Source organism: Notechis scutatus, chromosome 2 (genome assembly GCF_049901735.1).
Source record: "Notechis scutatus isolate UNSWTSFEM ecotype Mainland chromosome 2, rNotScu1.2, whole genome shotgun sequence".
Classification (NCBI taxonomy): Eukaryota; Metazoa; Chordata; class Lepidosauria; order Squamata; family Elapidae; genus Notechis; species Notechis scutatus.
This window is the reverse complement of record NC_142010.1, coordinates 59028483-59042964: the sequence shown is the minus strand read 5'-3', so window position 1 is coordinate 59042964 and position 14482 is coordinate 59028483. Positions and strand designations below refer to the sequence as shown.

General features: G+C 38.2%; 1 protein-coding gene across 2 annotated transcripts in view; it reads left to right on the top strand.

Annotated features, from left to right (window-relative positions):
* Positions 1 to 8352: 8352 nt before the first annotated feature.
* The window catches only part of PPARG (peroxisome proliferator activated receptor gamma), a 69736-nt gene continuing 63606 nt past the window's right edge, over positions 8353 to 14482 (top strand). The window contains exon 1 of one of the 2 annotated variants that reach the window (XM_026676901.2): positions 8353 to 8413. The gene's annotated coding sequence lies outside the window, so the exon portion shown is untranslated. Of the gene's footprint in view, positions 8414 to 8920; positions 9046 to 14482 lie in introns of those variants that run through there. The other variant, XM_087954857.1, reaches the window with a different exon arrangement.

The following is a 14482-nucleotide window of genomic DNA, read 5'->3' as shown; positions in this document are numbered from 1 at the left end:
AACCAGTTCCGTTGAAGGATCTGGTAAATCCATCCACTGTTTTTTGCTCAGTGAAGAATAGAGTGTAATTCTTTTATGACTTTCCTGACTTTCAGCCACATCCATTATTTACCTATTTTAAGGTAGAAATCTTTCGTTAGTTAGTTCATGTTGCTATAAGAAAAAAAAAATCCTCTCATCCCTTTATTTTAATACATCTGCACAAAAAACAGCCATTCTATTTCCAATCAAAATATCTAGAATTTGTTTTGACATTTCTTACGCATTTCTTGTAAAAGGCCATTCCCATTAGCTATAAATGTTAGCATATCTAGGAGAGTTTGGCTTTTCATATAGATTGCTTGATAGGCTGACTTTAATCCAAGGATGTAACACATGTAAAAAAGCCCACCGGACTTGGGAGAGATGGCTTCTTTGCAGCCATGTCAATACTGGATCTGGCCCTTTCTTTTTTATTATTATTACTTACTTATTCCTTTATAAAGAAATAGTTTCATAGCTTAATCTATTATGTTAGTTAACCAGTCCATTTCTGCCGTGCACTCCCATTTTGGACAGTGCATTAGCAGTTGCAATGCACAGTTAGCTTTCTTGATAAGAGGGTTGTGTGCAAAGAAAGGAGGGGCTCCCAGCCCTGTGGCTATGGACTTTCTTTTGAGCTGGAGCTATAAAGCCTGAACACGCAGAATCAGTTGTCTTTGCTGTTATCTTATGGTTACCACTCCCTGATTTCCCTGCTTATAATTCTCTAGTAACTTATTAGATTGTGGGCTGATAAAAATCCATATTGATGATTTCCACAGGGTCTAAGTTTATGTGAAAGCAGAAAGGAGGCATCAATAATCTCAAACTTTTTTTAAAAAGGGGGGGGGGGGTGCATGTAGTACATTTCCAAAATGTACAGAAATGGGGGGAAATGTACTGGAGCATCAAAAATGCTTCCACATTTTTAGAACTTTAAAGGTGATAACCAGCCCTGTGAATTGCACTACATGCCTATAGGAAGCCAGTAGAGATTGTAAAGTAGTGATATTGCATGGATGTACTGTGGTGGGGGTCCATAACTACTCATGCCATCTGCAAACTGTATTGGCTTCCTTGTGTAATGGCTACGGTCTGTAAAGCCCCCCATGGCATAGGATCAGGATATTTGCCAGACTGCTTACCTCCAATTTCCCTTCTCACAAGATCAGATAGAATATACATGCTTGGAGTCCTTCCTATGATATAGTACAATTTTAGCTAGATGGATCCAAGAGACATTCTTTCCCTGCATGCCCTCCAAGATTTAGATGGCTCTGACACTTTTAATCTGCTGTAAAGACTTGAAAAGCTGGTACTTTTTTCCCTGGGCATTGGCACCTGTCTTGAAATCATATTGACAATTTAAATGTAATTATGATTTAGACTTGGTTTATTATGTTGTGTTTTTCATGTTACAGGGACTGGCAACTATGTCACTAACTGAAGCAGTAACTAATGCACAGGGATGTTTGCAAAGTATGTTTGTGGCTGCTGGCACCAGTGCTTTGCTTTTAATGTATATTCCCCATTGTGTGTCTGCTTACTCTCTTGTAATCTTTCCCAACCCAATCTTTCTTTTCTGTCAGAGAGGTTAGGAAAATAAAAACCATGTGAATCATTTCGGTTTGATCAATTTTCTACACGTCACAGAATGCAGATTGAGAGGAAAAAATTACACAAGAGTAAACAAGCAAATAATTGGGAATACTCTAGGCTGTTTGCATAATGCACTTGCAGCTGTCAAGACATTGCTTTGATGTGATTTTCCCATTGTGTGCCTGCTTACTCTCTTGTAATTCTTTCCGCTCTTCTCTGCAAGATAGAGGGGAAAAAGCAGATCAAGCACAGGACCTGTATTCAAATTCAAACCTTTATTGTCAGTGTACAACATATGTACAATGAGATTGCTGAGCCTGTAAGATTAAGGGATGATGTGAAGATCTTAAATGTGGATATTAGTTATAACATTAGTTGTTTTTTCAGTACCACTGTAACTTGAAGCAGTAGCTGAATGAGACAATCAGTAAGTAACATTGTTTTATTCTGTTTTTAATCTTAGGTCATAGAGTCATTGTTTATAAAATACAAATCCCTTAAATAAACTTTTTAGAGACTTCATTCAGGCTTCTGGATGGAAAGATGACCTCAATTCATATCAGTGTAATTCTTAACTGGATTTCATGCTAAGATTGCTGCAGCCATCCTAACTTGTGATCTTTGTCAAAAGAAAAACAAGGGATGTGGGAAAATGTTTGATTCTTCTAGAGCAGTGATGGTGAACCTTTTCAGCACCGAGTGCCCAAAGTGCGCACGTACCCAAAATGCAATATGTGCACTCCACACATTTGCAGGCATGCCCCCTGTGCATGTGCACCTGTTACATGCTGCATGCTTCCATGCATGCACCCCATCCCCTGCACATGTGCGGCAGAGACCTGAAGACCAGCTGGCCAGCGGGAGGCACACATGTATGCGCAGCAGAGCTGAGCTGGGGACACAGCGTGCATGCCCATAGACAGAGCGCTGCGTACCACCACAGTTCTAGACCATTTTGAGCTTGAATACACATGTATGTAGAATAGCTTGAGAATATTAAAATTGGTGGCAAGAAATTATCAATTGATCAAGGTTTTTTTTTTCAATATTCTTCAGATGAATTTTCATAAAGCATTATGGTTAATAGAAGAAACATACTTTCATAAATAAGGTGATTCTGAGAAGCATAATTTTTTAGCTGCAAAATACAGTCATTGAATCTATGTGGAATACAAATCAAAGTGCAAAAGAATAAAATAAGACCTATAAAATATGGCATCTGCCAGTTTTTATTAAATCAATTGAAACCTACAAGAAAAGGAACATCAGCAACATAAGAAGTATGGGTTGCTGAAAATGGAAAACAAAAATGTAACTTTTAAAATATATGTTCCTCTATGTTGTGTTCATTCAACTAAATAACTAGGTAAATGATAAAAAAATGTGCCTTCTAAGTCCCAATCCCTGGCTACATTATGCTAACCTTGCTACATTATGCCATCCAAAATTGATTTCTAAAGATTTCTGTGCAATCCTATGCATGGCAAATGTATACACATGCCTATTCCAAGGTACGTGGGGACAGCATTGGAAGAAAATCACATTGAACTTAATGGGTCTTTCTAAAAACAGTTCTCCATAGGATTTCACTTGAGCTACTTACAACTCCATCAAATATAAACACCAAACTCATTTTATTTATTACATCAAGTCAAAATCTTTAGTAAATGCAAGAAAGGTTGCAAAGGTGCCCATATTTACCTGCTTATTACTTTTATGGTCTTTAAATTATTAATTCTGTTTATCATAATTATTACTGGAAATACAGTTTCATATTTAATTACTTTCAGTAATTATGAGAGTAAATGAGAAATTAAGTTTATTTTCTATTGATATAAGGTTGCTTTATATGGATCATATTTCTTTGCCTGAAAACATTAGTATGTTTATAAATTCATGTTTATTTACCTCGGATATAATATTCATAACACTGAAACTAATTTTTAAAAGCCTTTACTTCGTTAAAAAAAAAAATCAGTTTTCTTCCTAATTTCCTTAGAAATGAGAAATTTTCTTTAAAAAAAACACCTGACAGTGAACCAGGAAAAACCAGGAAACAATGGCCAATACTTAGCCATTTGACACAAAGAAGCTTACTTCCACATTTATAAGATTGCACTATAAATGTGCAACCTTTTTCATTAATTTGCAACAAGTACTATTAAACTAAGTGAGCCTAATCTAAGTAAAAACACTGGAGTCAGTGACCACTGTAATACAGCAATTACAATTTTACCAAGATTCAATGTGCTAATCTTAAGGTTTCAGAGGAAAAGAGCTAATCTCAGTTCATCCATTTTTTGCATTATGAGAACATATGGATTTTAACAATCTCTTAAGTTTAATTAATAAAAATATCTTCAAATAATGGACCTTTTTGGTCCACGCCAGAAGACATTTCCAAACTTTGTAGTTATTTTACTTGCCTTCCTGCCAGTTGGTGAAGAGATCTTAAACAATTTATCATGATTTTGAACCAAATTCCTTAAGTATTATATTCCATTCATTTGGATCATATTATTCTTATATTCCATCTTTCATTCAACTGCTCAAGGCAGAATGCACAATGCTCCCTCCCCCTAGTTTCTCCAAAGATCAGGCAGGTTGTGAGATAGGTCAGACTGATAAGAGTATGAGTCACCCAGGGAGTTTCTCTGGTTGTGAGTAGGCAACAACATCCATATCATCATTCCCTCCTCACATTGGCTTTCATTTACATTCATTTCTATAAAAAACAAAAACTATGAAGTCAAAAAAACCCACATTTTTTTATCTAGTTTAGACACGCCATAAAAATATAGCCTTAGAAAATTCCGTTCATTCTACATGAATGCAAAAGGAGAAATTTTCAGAGATCGTCAAAAAACCCTTGCATAAATTCATTAGAAAGTTTGTTTATTTATTCATTTATTTTAAGCCCCATCTCACCCTAAGGTGACTCTGGGTAATTTACAAAGTTAAAAGCAATTTTAAAAATACAAACATACAGTATATGTATATGTATATGTATATGTATATGTATATGTATATGTATATGTATATATATATATATATATATATATATATATATATATATATATATATATATATATATACATACATACAGTATATATATATATATACATACATACAGTATATATATATATATATATATATACATACAGTATATAGGAGCCTCGGTGGCACAGTGGTTAGAGTGCAGTACTACAAGCTACTCCTACTGCAATGTGACAGCTCGAATCCCACCAGGCTCAAGGTTGACTCAGCCTTCCATCCTTCTGAGATGGGTAAAATGAGGACTCAAATTGTTGGGGGCAATATGCTGACTCTGTAAACCGCTTGGAGAGGGCTGGAAAGCACTATAAAACGATATATAAGTCTAAGTGCTATTGCTATATAGCAATAAAATAATAAGCTATGATAAAAAAGATGGGGAGGGAGAGAACAAGGTGTGTAGAAGATGAGGTGGAGTCTGCTATTAGGCATCTCCCCCATTGGACCCCCAGGCCAGCTGGCAGAGCCAGGCTTTAGGCCCTTATGGAAAGCCAGGAGGGTGGGAGCAGATCTCACCATGGGTGTTAAGACATTTCAAAGGGTGGGAGCCACTGGAAAGAAGACTCTTTTCCTGGACCCTGGCAGCCAAAATTCCTTGACTGATGGGATCTGCAACATGCTTCCTCTGCTGGTGTGGATAGGGCAGGCCTGTCCCATTGGGATGAGACCGTTTCTCAAATAATGTGGACCCATGCCATGTAGGGCTTTATAGGTAATAACTAACACCTTCAATTGCACCTGAAAGCAGACAGAAATCAGTAAAGCTCACGGAACAGCAGTACAATGTGGGCCATTCTAGGGGCCCCAAAGGCTGGCCACAGCACCACACTCTGCACTGGTTGTAGCTTCTGAATGCTCTTCAAGGGTAGCCGCATGTAGAGCACATTGCAGTGGTCCAGACATGGGATGCCCAGGGCCTGAATGGGCGCAGGGAGTCCTGATCCTGATTTTTTAATAAGTTTTCAACCAATTAATCTAAATTGGTTAATTCATTAAACAATGCAGTCCTGTATTTTACACATTACTCATTAGCAATGTATAAAATAATGACTACTCTTCATAACAAAATAGCTATAATCAAGAAAAGATTATTTTGACGAAAACTGTAATTCAAGGTACAGTTATTTAGGAGTAATCTTCACTGGAAGTTATTCCCTATTAAAAACAGTCTTTTGCCATTAATCACCCATTGAAACCAACAGAACAAAGTGACTGATATGGCTGATTAATTTAATTCAACTAATTTTAATGGATTTAAAAAATAATCCTCTCCAGATTTATTTAAAACTCCTCTGACTGAAATTGTCATATAATTGCTGATGAACAAGACCACAAAGCCAGTAGGATTGAGTGACTTGCAAATGACTGGGTTGCCAGACCTGGTTAATTGGAGCTGGAGCAGAGCCACTACATTTTAAACAAAGAAACTAATCTATCATGGTATTAGAAATACTTTTGTAAGAAATATATCTGACTCCCTGATAATTATTGTGTCTCATTTAAGGATATTCTAAATGTACCTTAGAATAATTTAGAGATAATTTAGATTAGCCTGCCATTTCAGACAAGTTTAAGAATCCCATTTTTATTTTTGCCTTAGTAGTTAGTCTCCTTCAAGTGTAATTCAACTCCTGCTGGCTCTATCAGACTATCCATATGTAGCATGAGAGAGAGAGGGAGGGAGGGAGAGAGAGAGAGAGAAGGAAGGAGGGAGGGAAATAGAGAGAAGGGAGGGAGAATAACTTGGTCTGAGGAGACAAATATGCTTATACTTGTATACATATATTTCTTGCTAGTTAAGTCTCCCACAACCACGGTGTTACTGATTTGCAAAATATTAACCTATTTGCATTTTTAAAACATATCTGTATCTGTACTGTAACAGTAATCCCTTTTAATCAACTCAATGTGATCAAGTCAAAGATGCAATTAGATGTTGACCCTAGCAGTAGCACTGAAATCTTAGTACAGGTAGTCCTCAATTTACAACCACAATTAAGCCGAAAATTTCTGTTACTAAGTGAGACATTTGTTAAGTGAGTTTTGCCCCATTTTACAACCTTGCATGCCACAGTTGTTAAGTGAATCATCCCATTGTTAAACTAGTAACCCAGTTATTAAGTGAATCTGGCTTCCCCATTGACTTTGCTTGTCAGAGGGTTGTAACCCTGTGCCTCACATGACACTGGCACACTACAACCATCATAAATGAGTCAGTTGCCAAGTGTCTGAATTTTGATCATGTGAGTTGGGAGATGCTACAATGCAGAAGTGGGTATTCAGCAGGTTCTGACCAGTTCTGGAGAACCGGTAGCGGAAATTTTGAGTAGTTCAGAGAACCGGCAAATACCACCTCTGACTGGGGATTTTACAGTATCCTTCCCCACCAAGCCGTGCCCACAGAATCGGTAGTAAAAGACTTTGAATCCCACCACTGCTGCAATGGTTTAATTGTAAAAAACGGTCCTAAGTCACTTTTTCAGTGCCGTTGTAACTTCAAAATGTCATTAAATGAACTGTTGTTAAGTCGAGGACTACCTGTATCTTCTGTGAGCCCACCAGAGTGGGTCTCATCTACCAATATTGGAAGGACCTTAAAAACCATGAAAAGCTGTGGTGGGATTCAAATTTTTTTACTACCGGTTCTGTGGGCGTGGCTTGGTGGGCGTGGCAGGGGAAGGATACTGTAAAATCTCCAGTCAGAGGTGGTATTTGCCGGTTCTCCAAACCACTCAAAATTTCCGCGACCCGTTCTGCAGAACTGGTCAGAACCTGCTGAATGCCACCTCTGATGAAAAGGATACCACATTTGGGCTACAGAAATTCATAACAGGGCAGTCAAGGCCTGGACAACCGAAACTGCAAGAGTACTTTGGAAATTCTTCAAATTGCTTATAAAAGTTGCAAAACCAAAAGGAAAACCCCACTAATAACAAAAATCCAAACAGCTGATTGTTCCAAGAATGTCAAATCTTTGTGTCCAAACTCTAAGGGAGACAGGGAGAAGCATCAAAAGGAAATAAAAGTGGTGCAGTACAGAGGAAGGAAGATACATATTGCCTTTCCTATATTCTTTTTTCATTTCCTATCGAGAGGAAAGCAATTACCAAAAAGGACGGGTCGTCCAAAGCGTGGGGGGGGGGATTAGATTAACCTGGACAACCCTAAAACGGACCCCGACATTTTTTGAGGGCAGAGAGAGACCCAAGACTGTCCGCGGGAAAGCTAGTCCGTGGAGAAAACCTGCACGTGGGAAAGCCAGCGTCGGGCTGGTTCCCTAAAGGATGCATTTTGAGCACCGTCCCACCCGAAAAAACGAAGACCAGCCGTGACGCCACCCCGCACGCTTCCTATCCTTTGACAGGACTGTATTCAAATTGCGCGCATTTTCTCCCGGGTTCATCGGCAGCACGTGGAACCCTCTTTCTGGCAAAAGAGACCACACAGAGAGACAGACAGACAGACAGACAGACGCAATCCAGAGAGCCGGAGACCCGATGCCCCCGTTCCCAAACCCCTGCTCGTCCCTCGCCCGGGGTCAGAAGATAGGCAGAAAGCGGCTCCGGCGCTGCCGCTCGGGGCGCTCCCGGGTGGGTGGGTGGGGCGCGGAGGTTGACTGGAGGGCGGGGAAGTGTAGCCGCGGGACCAAGAGGCGGGGCCTGCCCATAGGACGGGCTGGGCGGGGGAACCCATGCCACTAGAGGCGAAGCCTTTGCTCCTGCCGCGTTGACAGCGTCAGGTCAGTGCGAGACGAGCGGGAGCCTCTCGCGGCGCGTTGGGGCAGGGGAGAGGGAGCGCCACACGGGCTGCGTCCCAGAGTGCCCGCCCGCCTCAGTAGCGGCTGCCACTCGCTGCAACTCTAGGAGGCGTTCGGGGAACCAGTCCGTGGAGGCACGTGTCTCTGGGTCCAGCGGGAGTGGGGCGGCTGCGGGAGGTGCGACGGACTGGGGTTGGGGGGGGTGTATCGGAATAGGGGAGCTGGCGCCGCAAAAAGGCAAAAGAAACTTTGTTTTTTTTTCTGCGGGGGTGGGGGAACCTTGAGGAGGGCCGTGCCAGGCAAGAGCAGGTCGTCTTCCCTGTCAGAGTCGGAGGCGCAGGGTTTCCTCTGAGAGTTCCTCTCCAGACTCGGGGGTTGTGATAGCGGTCGGGAGAAGGAGTTGAAGTCTTTCCGGATAGGGTTCCCGTACGCGGACTCTGTGGAAAGATAAGACTTACTATCCGGGGTTGGGGGTGGGGGACGGTGAAGGGAAGGAGAGACATCTGTACGAAAGACATGCCCGTGTGAGCACACGCGCAACAACTTATTAACTCGTAGTTCATGGATATGTCAGTCTGAGGAGTTGGACCCTAGACGAGGAAAATTCTGCCCAGGTAAAAGGAATCTGAGAAGGGTTGCAAAGGATTTTTGTGATGTGCAGATTTTGACTTGAAAGTCTTTAGTTAAAAGAGAAAAAAGATAAACGTTTCCTGGGCCCTTTAGGCATGGGTGTGCAGTTTGCTTTGCATCAGGTCTGAGTAATACATCTTGAGGAAGGAGACGTTGATAGTAACTTGAATTATATTTGAGTTCCTGATAAATCCAAGTGGGCAGGAATGGGCATTAATAGGCGCCCTCTGGGTTTGCAGAAGTAGTTTCATAGGGCTTTGTTGTACTCTAGATCCCCTTAAGCTTTTAGCTTTTCCTATGTAAATTGCCTGCTGTGAGTATTCTGATAGTAGGAAAATGTAAAGCACCTGTAGCCAAGATGGGTCCTTATAAATAAAGACAAAATGATGGGCAGGGAGTTACACTTAGTACTTAGTAATTCAAAAGTGCTGATAATTTCTTTTAAATAAATCATGCCTTTTCTTAGCTTTCCTAATCACAACAAGGAGTGTAAATAGGGTTTGAAGTATAATCATTCCACAACAGAGATTATAGATTGTGAAATACATATAATGCCTTGGTGTCATATCCCAAGTCTGCAGGAGTGTTTTGTAAATTTCCCACTGACATTTCTCCCTAGGGCATTAAACGCTAGAGACTGCAAGTTCCTATTAGTGTCGTAACTAACTTTGAGGCAATATGTATGAGTTATGATCCAGTATGGTAACAGGGTCATAATTTAATACTTCAGTAGCATTTTGGTGATAAGTTGAGTGAGGAAACACTTTTTATGGAGCATGGATGTCCACAGGTAAAAAAAAACCAACCATAATTGCTTTCAGTGATAATTTGAAATCAAATATTTCCATCGCTAGCCAAATCATAAACAGGTATATTTCATAAATTATAATTTACCAAATATATCCAGAAGACATAAGAGCCAATTTAGTAATGAGCATTCATTTGACAATAATTATTTCAAAATTCAACCCTGACTCCTTTTAAAATATGTACGGTGTAATGTTCTGAGATGGGATTGAGCTAGAAAGTGATGGTACAGTTACTTTCTTTGTATAGTGACCTTTGAACCATCTTTTTGATATAAGTGTCAAATGTTAATAACACCCACAGAGGCAGTTTTTACTTGTGAAACTAGAAAGATTAGCCATTTTCCTGTGTGTGGTAGAGTGAGTGAAAGCTGTATCTAAGAAGGAAAAAGGGAAAGGAAAATCAGACAGTGATTACAGGTTATGTAGGTTGTTATCTTGATCATAAAGATTAGTGATACTTAGTCTGGTGTACTCCAGTTGAAGTGGGACTTACCAGAGAGTTGAAATCCCAATATTTCTGGAGACTAAATTGCTGAAGTGGGTTCATTACTACATAGAAACCTTTATAAGAAAAGGGCAGTTTAGATTGTTGTTATTTAATGTATATGATAAAGTTGTCTGTGAAAAAAGTTTATTTGGAACTTAATTCTAACTCCTATCCCATCAATTAAAGTGCTTCTTTTCAACTCATTTCTATTAAGTTCATTTTGTGAAGTAATCATTCTGATATATTGCTTAAAGATATTTTGATTTCCAGAGATGTTTGTATCTAAACTACCATATTTAATTTTTTTTAAAATGATATCTGCAATAAAATAAATGGAAATAGCATGCAATCGAGTCATGCACCGTTATTAATGGCAGAATAAACATTTGTGATTTTTTTTTTTACATGAGCATGTTAGATTTTTCTTCTTTGTACTTAGATTAGCTTTGCACGGAAAAAATGTTGAATGCAGTTTGGGCAGCAAAAATTGGTACCTTGAATTTGGTGTGTGTTTTTTTTTAATGTTCCTTACATCCTAGTCTTGAATATTTTTATAATTCAGTCTTCTCTGTATTTTTTAGAAGTTAGTCTCAAAAAACTTACAAGATTTCAGGTCTAGGCTAAAGAACTTAGTAGATTCTCGGTATAATTTCCAGTTTAGTTATCTGGTTTAGATAATCAGCTCAACTTTAAAATTGAGTCTGTATGCTTACCATCAATATGGGATAGCCATTCCATCACTTTGAACACCAATTATGTTGGTTTTTATTTTATTTTTAGCACAATTTTTTTTTTTTGAAAGCTTATTTCCTGGTATCTGGGGTAACATTAAATAACTACAACACTTTGTAGAAGAATGGAGGTAAGACATTCATTCTATGTTTTCAGAAGCTGAAATCTAAAGTTACCTGTTTTAAAGTGAAGTAAAAGTCTAGTTGATATATGGATGTGCCTTGTCCTCAGAATCCCTAAAATGTTACCGTAATTCTTTTATTTATCCAAAGAATGCTACACTTAATTTTTTCCAAAATCAATGGAAGCAATAATATGCTATAGATTACATAGAATAACCAGAGAGAGAGAAATTTCTAATTTTACTAATACTTACCTAGCACTTTTCAATAAATGAAATGCATTATATGAATGATCAGATTTTTCAGTATATCTGTCAGATTCCTCTTCTCAATATTTTTTTCATGTACTGTACATATAAAAAGCTTTTTGTCAATTAGTGATATTAATACATTGCCACAAACTCTCAGTTCAAAATCTATAATAGTGAAGTTATATATAGTTCAGCCCTTTACATATCAGCCCAATCTGTTTCACTGGTTGATTATGGAAATAAAATGGGTAGAGAATTAAGTGAGCTCCTAAGACAACAATGCAATATATATGACAAGAATTAAATTCATAATATCCATTTACTCCCATGTAATCTCATTCAAAATTGTGGCCTATGTTTAAAAGTTTTGCTTGCCAGTATTGCAGATGATCATGTGCTGCTATAATTTAAAACCATCTAGAAATAACAATTTGCCACCAGAAAATAGCTGGATGGCCAGTAGTATGATTCCTTACGGTATGCATTAGAAGTAATAATGAACATACAGCATAAGGATTGTAGTGAATAGCTGGATAAAACTTAGTTTTCTGTTTTGTTGCTCTGCTTTGATATTGGAAATCAGGACAAGTTTAAAATAAAACTGCAATACTACAGCCATACTTGGAATAAGTGAAGTCAGAACAATTAAGATATTTTTGGATGAGAAAAAAAATAAGGGGGAAATCTCATAAAGACATATACAATTAGTGTAGGGATGATATGGTGAAAGAGTCTTAAATATTAGAATTAATGTGAACATGGAAAATTCAGAATCGATCTAAAGAATTGCTTCTTCATATCGTCTTAGCGTAAAGTTATGTGATTAGCACAAGGTGTAAGAGCTATGAACTCTTGACAGTTTTAAAAGAGGTGTAAACAAGGTCATGGGAAATAGTATAAACCTATCATAGCTACTGGTCAAGATGGCTGTAAAGTATTGTAAAGTCAACATGCTTCTCCATACTGTTGGCTAGGGAATATAAGCAGAAGGGAGCAGTTGCATTCACATGCTGCCTAATGCTTTCTCACAAACAACTGGTTAGACTGTGTGGGACCAAAATGCTAGATTAGCTGGGCATCTCATCTGAAATGGCATTCAGTACTGTAAGTGTTTCCTTGCTATTGCTAATGACTCATAATTAACACTTAAGAAATTGCACCAATTGCACCAATTTGGACCACTTGCACTACTGAGAAAATGCAGGCTTTTTTTTTTTTTTTTGGTTTTTTGAGAAAATGTTCTTGTGTATGAGCTATTTGATTGTGCCATTATAGAATGTGTTGTGGATGAGAGTCGCTAAGAAAGATCTAGCAATCAATAGGTCACGTCTAATTTTTGCCAGCCAGCTAGCATTATATCAAGTCACATATTGTACATGACAGTGTATTGAGTGAGTAGCTGTTGGAATAGAAAAGCTCCCCAGAAATACAAACGCCACCTCATTCTCTTATGACTAAGCATATTATTTGCATAGCCAGAACAAAGTCTATGAATTTAATACTGTGAATCCCAAAGTTCCGCCTTACGAAGCAACAACTATTTGCAGCTTTACTAGTTGAAAATTAGCAGGGTTGGAACGAAGGAAGGAGGGAATGGGATAGAAATTCTAAATAAAAAAGAAGGAATGATTTGAACTCTACTGCCTTTTAAGATTATACCTATTTGCAATTATTGGTCAGTGTTGGCTGTTTGTAGAAGCCATCACTTGATGCTGAAATTATCAAATCAATAACTTGGAGGTATGAATTCAGCTTCAATAGGAAAAAAGGCATGACTTTTGAAAAACTTATCAATGCAGTACATCAAAGTTTTGAAAAAGCCACTGGCTTTTTATTTCATATTTCAAATCAAACATTCCCATCAAAATTACTTTGGCGTCTACAATTATGGCACAATGCTTTTGAGTGTTGCGTTAATTTCAGAGTACAAATACTCTAATAGGCATTCAAATTATCCGTAGCCTGCAGTTTATCTGATTTTCTGCTTTAGCTCTCAGCGATTACTTATGTGTCTGTTTTAATGTTTTCTAGTACAGGATTGGGTGGAGCCTTTCCTTACTCTGCCACATCTACCCTTAACGAACATTGAATACCTGGGTTACATAAAATCAAACTTCAGGATGCAGCAAGGATTATCAGTTTTTAATTTACAGTGTAATCCCAGAACTTCTAGGAAGTATAGATGGGGAGATAGAGGAGTTTTTTTTCCCCTTAGATTTGGTCAGCTTGAAGTGTTCCCCAAGGAAGAAAAATGAAAACTTTTTTTTTCTTTGAAAGACAAGAATAGCTTGGGATATGAGGATTTGAACAGACATAATTAAAAGCAAGAGAAATTTCAACTCTGCTGTGATTGTGCTTCAGCGAAAACAGTATTAAGAGAAATAATCTTGTAACTTTTTATCTTTTCTAGTTTGTTTTACAGTGATAGGATTCTATACAAGTGAGATTGGATTTTGCTAAACTTCTAGACATCACCAGGAACCATTTAGCTTTCCAGTGTAGAAGTAGTTCTTGACTTACAACTATTCATTTTGTGACCATTCTAGGTTACAATGGCACTGAAAAAAGGGATTTATTTCTAATCCTTGGACTTACAACCATTTCAGTCACATGAACAAATTTTGGGCACTTGGCAACTGGTGTGTATTTACAACAGTTGCAGTGTCCCTGGGTCATTTGATAGCCATTCCTAGGCAGCTTCCAACAAGCAAAGTTTATGGGGGGAAATGGATTCACTTAACAACTGCAGTGATTCATTTAACAACCATGGCAAAAAGGTCATAAAATTGCACACAACTCAATTTCCTTACTTAGCAACAGAAAATTGGTTTCCAATTGTGGTTGTAGACTACTTGTAATCTACATTTTTAAATATTTCTGTAGACAACAAATTGTTCTTGTGTCCTGTGGTTTCACCCACTTCATATAAGCCAACATTTTTCAAAAGTTGGCAACTATAAGATAGGTGGACTTCAACTCCCAGAATTCCCCAGCCAACATGCAAGTGGTAACACTTAATA